Source organism: Ursus americanus, chromosome 26, assembly GCF_024610735.1.
Source record: "Ursus americanus isolate L20-20 chromosome 26, mUrsAme1.1.p, whole genome shotgun sequence".
Taxonomy (NCBI): domain Eukaryota; kingdom Metazoa; phylum Chordata; class Mammalia; order Carnivora; family Ursidae; genus Ursus; species Ursus americanus.
Window position 1 is genome coordinate 11,936,455 of NC_142152.1, and position 10,476 is coordinate 11,946,930.

A 10,476-nucleotide genomic window follows, 5' to 3' on the forward strand; every position below is an offset into this window, starting at 1 on the left:
TTCATTAACTTTGATCTAGCTAATCTCTCAATAAAATGGCTACCAGTGTATTCACTTTAACTTTCATTTTCATCTTTTCCATTGTCTAATGGTTGACTCCTCCTTGCCCCACCCACAAGACCCCACAGCTCTGGTTGATGACTAAGAATCTGACACAGGCTGTGTAAAAGAATACAATGTGCTGACAAGGTTCTATTCGTTCTTGGTATAATATAACAAAACAATGTTCGGTACCATCTCTTGCTGAGCAGAACTTATCTGTAAGTTTTCAGATAAGCAAAGATGGGTCTAAAACCTAGTTGGTGAGGGAAGGGTGGAGGAAGTGGTAGAGCACTTCTACTTGCTTAAGCAAATATCAGAAACTAGGAGTGATGAGAGGCAGAGGCAGGCAGCTGGGGTGAGAAGAGAGAGTGAGAGGGCCCCGGGAACAGCAGTGTGTGGTGGTGGTGGGGAAGCTAGAGCTTGTGGAGAAAACATCTTTTGACAGAGATGTCTTCTGTTGACTAATAATGTTTAGAACCTTTTGGAGATATTTTCCTTCTCAGAAACTTAACCTAGCAAGAGAAAGGCAGAGTTTTAGTAATATTCCTCTCTGGGGAGAGTAAAAGAAAAGTGTTTTAAAAGCTGGAACTGCTGTGAATTTTTTGGAAATTCATTATGGATCTGGAACTCAGTGTGTAAAGATTTGTTCCCAAAGTCAGTTGTATAATAGATACTTCCAGTTCTGTGGTGGCAGCCAAATCCTGGGCATGTGCTGGAAAGGGTCTTGATAACTGTGTCCTGTCACAGGCGAGAAGCACATTGACTCAACAGAGCACTATCAGAGTCACTAGAGAACTAGTTTCTGAGTGTATTCTAGAGAAACCCAAGTTATTTGGCATTTTAATATGTAACATACTATCCTATCAAAATGCACTAAATCTTGGGCAAATATTCCTAGGACAGATTTTTTTTTTTTTAAAGCAGAAGAAAGTAGAGAAGATGTATTCTATTTAATTTTTTTAAAAGATTTTAAGTAATCCTTGCACCCAACTAGGGGCTCAAACTCACAACCCTGAGATCAAGAATCACATACTCTGAGCCAGCCAGGCACCCCTGAGAAGATATGTCTTTTAATTCCAACATTTTCAGAAAGGAAATATGAAGGCCGGATGGAAAATCAGATGTTATGAGGCAAATGTAAAGTAAAGCTTTGAACTTGGAGATCTTAAAGTATTATATAAGGTAAGCTATAAAGTTAAACATGTTTGCTAAAATTTTGTTTTTAAATGTGCCATGCTCTCTAATTTTATTCAAAATCTTATTCAGCTAATAACTAAACTTGAGATTCACAGCCATGTTCTGGAGAACAGAAACTCAATGACAAAGGTTATATACACAGATCCAACAAGTTGAAGTCTAGAATTTATACAAAATTGGTAAAATATATTGCATAAAGCAAAACGATTTCAAGGAGAGTATTTATCTATCCTATATCCCTCTGATTAATCAATGTAAAAGCTTCAGTGAACAAATTCAGAAGTCTGTCTTTTTTTTTCCCCAAAAAGAAGACACCTAGACAATCTGTCCTTAAATCAAGGTCTAAGTTCACTGAAATGTTGCTAAAATATTTTTAAAAATGCTGTTTAAACTAAAAAGTAAATATCCAGCTCACCTCTGACTTCTAAAAATGATCTAGAGTATGAATAAGATGTTAGCCTTTATCTCACGATGGCATAAACCCAAAATTTCTGTTCATTTCCAGCAACCAAAGCTTGTGGCCCTTATAGAATTCTGTTGTTCGTAAGCTTTGTACAGGAACCTCTTTAGTGGAGAATGGCAACCAGGCATTCAATAAATCATTGTTGAATGATGATATACAAGCTCTCTGAGCTAGAACATAATTCTGTCTCTGCCAGTATCTTTTTTGTGTAACTTTAGACAGGTCACTCTACTTTTCCCTCAATTTTCTCTTCTTACAGGGAGGTAACAGTCATAAAAATGACTGGAAACTACTTTGCTGAGAGCTTTTTAAAGGACTGACAATAAATATGACTCACAAGGTCCAGCAAACCTAAGAGGGAGCTGGGCTTCTTGAGGACAGGGACCTTTCTTTCTTCTTTGAATCAGCAGTTATCTTATTTTTCTGTAATACAGTTCCTGGCCTATAAAAAGGTCTCAATAAATGCTGCAAATTTATGAATGTTATTAGGCAGATTGCAGTCTTGGCAGGCCAGTGCCTTGTAAATCTCTTTTCTGTGATCCTTTTCATACTCAGCATCTAAAACGCCGCCGCTATTTGCTCTAAGTACCCAAGGCATTTACTTAAAAATATCCAAGTCTAGAGAAACAATTTTTCTGTCCTTGGGGCACCATCTCTCTTTCCAAGGCACTTCGCTCCAGGCTTGGGATCTGGGTCCCGAGGCTACAGGGAAGAGTTGGGTACGGGAAGCTCATCCTCCGGCCGTCTGATTGGTCGGCTCGCACTCCACTCACAGGGCTCCAGTCTCTGATTGGACACCGTGGCACCCCCTCCCTCGGCCCGCGACTACTTTGTGTGCCGGGGCGGCGCGCCTAGGTCCTCCGGCTCAGCCCGCGGTCTGGGCCCGTCTGAGCTAGCTCTTCGGCCCACTGCTCTGCATCGCGGGCGCCAGGAATTTCCCGAGTGCGAGCGGGTAGGAAGCATCGTAGGGAACCCCTTTCCCGCACTCCCAAAGTTCTCTTTCCCGTACTGAATAAACTTCCGCCTCAAAGGGGCTGTCGCAGCCGCGGGTCGGGGGAGAGGCTAGACATCAAACTCAGGCCCTTGTGGGAGGTCTTTCTGACGGGGCAAATGCGGAAACAGCTCTCACAAGATAAAACAGGGCTTCGCTAGTTGCATGTGGGTGCGATGCCATTCTATGGTCACGCCGCAAGCTGCAGCAGAACGGCCAGATCTGGCTGCAGGGGCTGAGCAGCAGCGATCCCCTCTAAAAAGTAGCAAGGAGCCTGCTTCAATCTCCAGTACCAGTGTTCCTTAAGGCCGCGGAATGAACTGGCTCGGGCCAGTCAGTTCCCCGGCTGTCGAGAATACGACATTCCCTGGAGATGGCGCTCCCGGGAGTGGGGAGTTCGGCTCGAGTCGCGCCGCCGTCAGCCTCCGGCCTGCAGGCGGTAGAGGGCGGCCTACGCTCGTGTAGGAAGCAGGAACCCAGGAGCAGCTGGTGCCCTGCTGGAAGTCTCCCGGTCCCTCTGTGGCCCGCGGCTCTGCCTGGCAGCGGATGCTGCAGCTACGCTATCCACCGGCGCAGCAAGAAGGGGGCGGGAAGAAGCCGTGGCACATGCCAGGGTCGCCGTAGGTGGCAGCGGCCGGCGCATGCGCGCCCTCTCCCAGAAGTCTGTAACGCTGAGGGGCGCGCGCCCCCACCCGCGCGCGCACGCTTGCGCTAGCCAAGGCTTCCCCGCCTGCGCTCGTTGTCAGAGCCGCTGCGGCGCGTGCGCGCGTTATCTCCGACCGACCCGAGTAACCGGGTTCCCTCAGCTCCAGGCCCCCGCCCCACACCGCCCCCTCCCAGCCCCAGCCAACCGGTCCCCTTCCTCTCCTCGCGGAATGGGGCCGGTGCTGCTCGGGGTCGCGCGCCCGGGACCCGGCTCGCGCTCGGTCTCGCGCTGTCAGCGACTGCCCCGCTCGCGCCGCCTCGCGCTCTCGCTCAGTCAGTGGCGCCGAAGGCTCCGTTAAGCGGCGGCGGCGGCGGTTCCTGTTTCCGTTTCTTCCTCTCCCTTCAGTCGGGAGTAGCATCCTCCACCCAGCCACCCCTCCCACTCCCCAACGGGGCAGCTGCAGCTGAGGGCTGTGCGGCGGTGGTGGCGGCGGCAACTGGGGACGGCGGAGACCGCCTCTACTCCCGCCTCGGGTAAGGGGGCGTTTGGGAGCCGGGCCCCGCGCGCCGCGGGGTCTGGGGTATGGGCTAGTGCGGGATTCGAGGAGGCGCCGGGGATGTGATTGGGGGCTGTCGCCGCTTTTACCCCCAGGCGTTCCCCGGGCCTGTTGCTGCAACTGCTGCTGCTTACCCACGGGCTCCGGGAAAAGTGGGGAGGAAGCCCCCGGGACGCTCTGGCGCGGCCCGGGGGCGCGGGCTGGGGGTGAGGGGCGCCTGCAGCCGCGGCTGTCCTCGGCATCGCGCATCCTTGCTTCGGGCAGGGGCCGAAGCCAAGGAGAGGAGAAGGGATGGGGGCGGGGGTGGGAGGTGTCCCTCTTTCCTCCTCTCCACCTACCTGCCCTTTCGCCAGCAACTCGGTCCCTGTAGTCACGGACTGTGGGGAGGAGGATGCTTGTACGTTACGGGCTTTTGTGAGGGGTTCTCGGGCCAGAAATCGGGAGGTGGACCCGTACAAAGATCTGCTCCCGGCGAGGGGCCAATGCCTGGGCAGTTAAAGGCGTGAGTGCCGCTGCACCCCCCACCCCCAGTTGATTTGGAAATGATGAGCTGGCGGCTTTTGAGTATCTAAACTTATTTGGAAAGGTTAAACGAGTCCTTATTTATTAGTTAAAGGAGATTTGTCCTGCAAGAGTGAGTGGGTTGTCGGGTGCAGCACCTGTTCTCTTACTGTGGGGATTGCAATCTTCAGCGACACAGAACGTCAGAGACGCAGTGTGTATCTTAAGTTAAATGCCAGTGTCTTGGTTAGGGTTTATCCCTGGTGAGCTGTTAGCGTTTTGCCGTATATTATTAGCCTTTTGATTGAGGCCTTGGAGAAAGGCAGAGAGAGGTGTTGTTTCTTCTTTCCATGTTTGAATTAATTTAGAGTGGACTTAAGTCAGCTCTGGAAGGTGAACCTAGGAAAGACAGAATCTCCAGTAGATAACCCCAAACTTCAAGGTAACGCAGAACAGATTTCAACAAAAGTTTTCTGTCAGTTTAGAATTAAGCTCATCACGGGTAACTGACTGAACTTTGACTTGGCTCTCTTTAGAAACTGTAGGTAAGGGTTCATTATAGTTTTTTTCCTTCTTGTTACTCCTGGGAGTAAGTGTATATTTATTTACTTTATTAAATTTTAATTTCATGTTTTTATAGACAGTTCTTTTAAAGCATGCATTATATATATGAAAACATTTTAGGAGAGAAATTAAGCATAGCAGCACTATACTGAAATAATGGAGCAAGTTGTGTTTTCCTTTCTTTAAAATAACCTAAAATCCTATGCCAAATGATAAGATCTTGTACATCGCCAGCTTTGTGAAATATACCATAAAATGTATATAGAAAGTGGCAATTTCTTGATTTATAAGTACTAAGTAGTAAGGATAAGGTGGGCATTCAAACATTTGTATTTGTGAATTTACAGTTTAGTATATTGAAATGTAGGGGGTTAGAAATGAATAGGCTATAAGGAACATTCAAGGGTGATTTGGGGCATGGATTTTCCTTTTGCTGCTTTTTTAAATTGAGAATTGTACTTGAAGAGCTGAACACCTGGAATGAAACTTGTATAGATTGCAGAAACATGCAAAAGTGTATCTTTTTGATCAAGTAGTGATTAACATGAGGAGTATACAGTGGTTTATTAGGATAGTGATTCAAAATCATTTCCATAAAATATAGCACTGTATAGATCTTTTAGGATGTTCTTAAAGAGTTACTTGACGTTGTTTTCCTACACGTCATCCTATTTGAGATGTATGGAATTGAAAAAACAGTAATTCTGATTACATTATGCAGTGTTTGGCTTCAATTTTAATTAGTTATTTTAAAGTACTAGAATGTTCTTAATAGTGGTGAATTTTGAAATTTGCTAGTGGCTTGGAAAAACTTGTTTTGTTGTTTATTTTTTTAAGTGCAGTTATATTAGTAGGTTGGTCTGGAGGGGGAGCTAGTGCCAAAGCAAAGCATAGCTTAATATGTGTTTGAACTTTTAAAACACCCAAACCCAGATTTTTATAACCAGAAAGAACATAAATTTTTAATTAAAAGAGTAAGGGAATGATATGGGCATATATCTGTACATAGTTATTTGTGAAATATATATGTATATATATATGTTGTGTATTACAAATTACTTAAAAAATCTTTTCATGATCTGAAATAATGGAAAGTATATGCTTAAGGCTTATTGAATTTCTCATTTACAATCTCAGAAAAATATGCCCCAAAATGTAGAGTGTGTGATAGTAGTTTCTTAACTTTCTTGTGCATCGCATCACAAGAGAAGTAGTCTTAATCCTTTGTGCATGTTGTATGTTCTTAAATTTTTTCTTTATAACATCTACAGTCCTAAAATTTCAGAAATCAAGTAGAGTCTTATATGGGCAAAGATACTGACTGGGTAGTAAGCTAAGTATTTATCAAAAATTGAGATCCTTTCATTAAGAATTGGACCCTTCAGACATCTGGAATGAAGGATTCCAAGGTCACTTCTTACCCTCTGTCTCCTGTGATATAATGCAGTGAGTCTAGCCTGTTTACTAAATTGAACTTGGGCCTTTGAATATAAAGCAATTATTTTTTGGTTTATGGCACTTTAGTTAGATTTCTCAACTGTAATCAGTTAGGAGGTAAGTGAATTTATTTCTCACAGTTCACATATTCTTCAAATTCAAGGCTAGAAATTGATAATGTATATATTAAAATTATTAGAATATTTTGTTTTCTGAAGATAGTGGTTGGGCTGTTTGTTCTCTTTTGCTGTCCATTATGTCCATTATGTAAACAGAATCTCAGTGCTGATAAAATAAAAAATAGATTCTTTGAAAAGAATGGTAATACCTGTGAGATAAAGAGTAGTGAGGTGTTTACCATTTTTAAGAGATTTATCCTATAAATTAAACAACGTTTTATAAGACATGCCAGAATATTTTTATGTATTTTTCAATTTCTTAAATGGTTATTTTTAATTTACTATAAACTGCATTACTAAATCTCTTGTTTTAATTAAATGGTAAATACACCCACTTTATATTATAGAACATTTATAAAAGAGTTTCCATTTTATAATCATAACAGTAAATATTTAAAAAATGTAATTTTTTTTTAACTAAAAAATAAAATGCAACTGGGGCACCTGTCTGGCTCAGTTGGTATAGCATGTGACTCTTGATCTCAAGGTTGTGAGTTCAAGCCCCATGTTGGGCATGGAGCCTACTTAAAAAATAAAACAAAACACAGCTAAGATTCCGAACAATGCTGAAACTAGAAGTATTATTATTATAGTACTTTTATACTCTGCATCAATACTAGTCCTGTTGGTACTCCCAGGCTTCTATAGTCAGCAGTAGTATAGTAGGTGTAGCATTTAGAGGACCTGTTCAAGATTTTCGTTGGTTTCCTTCTTAATGAGTCTGTGGCTTATATTTCTGTGTTATTTAGTAAACGGTTTCTTTTTGGTGGTTGGAATTGTTATGAAATTGTAGTTTGCTATAATGAGACAAATGTTTAAAAGTAAAAGATATTTACAATCAATTTTTTAAAAAACATTTTAAAATTCTATTATATAGAGATGTATATGCATTTAAGATATATTTTTTTTTAATTTTTTTTTATTAATAATGATTTTTTATTATATTATGTTAGTCACCATACAGTACATCCCCGGTTTTCGATGTAAGGCTCGATGATTCATTAGTTGTGTATAACACCCAGTGCACCATGCAATATGTGCCCTCCTTACTACCCATCACCGGTCTATCCCATTCCCCCACCCCCCTCCCCTCTGTAGCCCTCAGTTTGTTTCTCATAGTCCATAGTCTCTCATGTTTCATTCCCCCTTCTGATTCCCCCCCTTTCTTTATCCCTTTCTTCCCCTACTGATCATTCTAGTTCTTATGTTCCATAGATGAGAGAAATCATATGATAGTTGTCTTTCTCTGCTTGACTTATTTCACTAAGCATTATCTCCTCCAGTGCCGTCCATGTTGTAGCAAATGTTGAGAACTCATTCTTTCTGATTGCTGAGTAATATTCCATTGTATATATGGACCACAACTTCTTAATCCAGTCATTAAGATATATTTTTTAAGAGCTTAGTCTCATGTCTGAACCTTCTTTTCTCTCCAAGTTCTGCTCTCCAGCCTACATCTCTTCTTCAACCTCACTCCATATCCCACAATTTTCTCTTGGAATAATTAGGGATCAAACCAATAAAATGAATGCTTTCACTCACCTGGCATAGGTTTTTCTTCCTTGATTAAATAAATAACCTTTTTATCAGTCTCCACAATATTCTAAACATATAACCCATATAAACTTTATATGATACTGTACATTTTACTTTTAATGGAAGAAGAACATATAGGGCCTATGGGATTATGCTGTGTGTTTCAATATTAGTTACTCATATTTGTCACAGAAAGCAGAGCTATATGGTTAATTTCATTTAAGTTTTCTTTCTTTTCTTCTTCTTTTTTTTTTTTTTTTAAAGATTTTATTTATCTATTTGACAGAGAGAGAGAGCACAAGTTGGCAGAGTGGTAGGCAGAGGGAGAAGGAGAAGCAGGCTCCCCGCTGAGCAGGGAGCCCAACACAGGGCTCGACACAGGGCTCGACACAGGGCTCGACACAGGGCTTGATCCCAGAACCCTGGGACCTGAGCTGAAGGCAGACACTTAACTGACTGAGCTACCCAGGTGCCCCTGAGTTTTCTTTTAAAAAGACTTTATTTACCAAAACCTAATAGCTCACTCACCTATTAGTTTTTAAAAATATCTTCTTGTGATAATTTTGTTTTGTTTTTTTGGTCATCAGAAAATGACATGTGAAGAGGAAATATGTTTCAAGTTTTTAAAAAAATTGACAACTTTTACCAATATAAGTCTAGTACTGATGTGGTTCAAACTTGATTTTGGTATTACTCTCTTTTGTCTTGGTTCTATAGTATAACCTCTTCATTTAAAGCACTGGAATATACTTTTAGAGATCACTCTTGAAATGCTCCCTATTTTTGTTGTATCTTAAAACTTGGGTTTTTTACGTTTATTTTAACAATGGGGTAAGCTGAAAAAATATGACAGCATACTCATGTTTCGATTGGATTTAACAGTTCTACTTGTCACAGTTTTGATGACTGGTTAATGTAAATAAAGTTCACATTATAAAGTATGTAATAAAATATTGGTATTAATCATAGATGTGAATGAGAAATTAATGTATTTTAGAACCTGAGTTATGAGAAATATTACATAATATGAACTTTAAATGCTATAACTTTCTGATTTTAAGTGAACAAAAGTAACATAAAAATAGGAGATTCTTCTGTTTGATTTAGTGCAAACTAAATCTATAACTAAAATGAAAATGAACCTGTTTTGTGTTTATGTACATCTTTTTATTCAATTGACTGTTAATGAACCGTGAATGAGTTTCAGATTTTTAATAATTTTGTGGCTGGATTATATCCCTTAAATGAGATATGAAATTCCATTAATACCTAGAGCCAGAATAAACTTGCATGTGGTAAAAACAATATTTATAAACCATCAAACTATAAAAGCATAGCAATATTATTCAATGACTGAAGTCATCATTCCATAAGCTAGTTTTAAAAATCATTTTTTATAATTTTTAAAATACAATTGATTATATCATCTTGATTGGTGGTAAAGGTGGGAAAAATATAATTTGTAGCTTCTGTATTATTCCCATTGTTTCAGACTTCAGCTGTGTTTGGGGCATTCAGTGAAGGGAAGGAGAGAGGCAGAGGGTCTTACTGGTTGATGAGCCTGCTTTGTTTGGAGGCGAGGGAGCGTACTTCTTTAGTTTTTCTTTGTCCCTCCTTCCTTCCCTGTTTGTTATCCTTACTCTCCCAATTGTGGTAGGAAATGTGGAAGTTGACATCATCCTTATAGGATTTTTTTCTTAGAGTTCATAGAACATTTCCTGGTAAAACATTAGCTTTTATGTTACAATAGGTTTATTATAATGATTTCATTTCCTCTGAGGCAGTAGGCAAGAGACTAGAAGAACTTCAGTTGGGGTAGAGTTTATTATTATTTATTAAAAAATGAGTTTGTAACTCCATGTAAAAAGGGATATGGGGTAGTTGGTTCAGTCATTGTCAAGGGTGCTGTATCAGTCACATTATTGTCTGCTTAATATTTAATATATCATAATCCCCTCTTCCAATTTCCTGGAATGCATTCTTATGTCTCCTTTGTTATTTCTGTCTTCATCTTTGGAGTTTCTGTCTGTAAGGAATTGGTTTTTAGAACATTACTTCACCTTCTTTGTGTGCCTCATTGCAGTAAGAAAAATGTAGACCCCCCCCCCCCAAACCATACCGTGTCCCTTGAAGAGAAGTAACTAAATTGAGCAGCAGTGTTCTCCATTCATGGGAATACTGTTAGCAAGTTTAAGCCAGTTATTGTGAAAAAGTCACAAGGAAAAAGTGTATGTTTGATAATTAGGGCCCTAATCATTTGGGATCTGACTGATTCAGTTTCTCTAACACAGAGAATTGTACCTGAAAGAGGGAGGTATTCAGCTGAGATTGTATTCTATTTTTCATGTCTTGAATTCTTTGAAT

General features: G+C 40.9%; 1 pseudogene; it reads right to left on the bottom strand.

The window, feature by feature from the left end:
- Positions 1 to 410: 410 nt before the first annotated feature.
- Positions 411 to 4,144, bottom strand: LOC148107686 (uncharacterized; annotated as a pseudogene).
- Between the last annotated feature and the right edge of the window lie 6,332 nt (positions 4,145 to 10,476).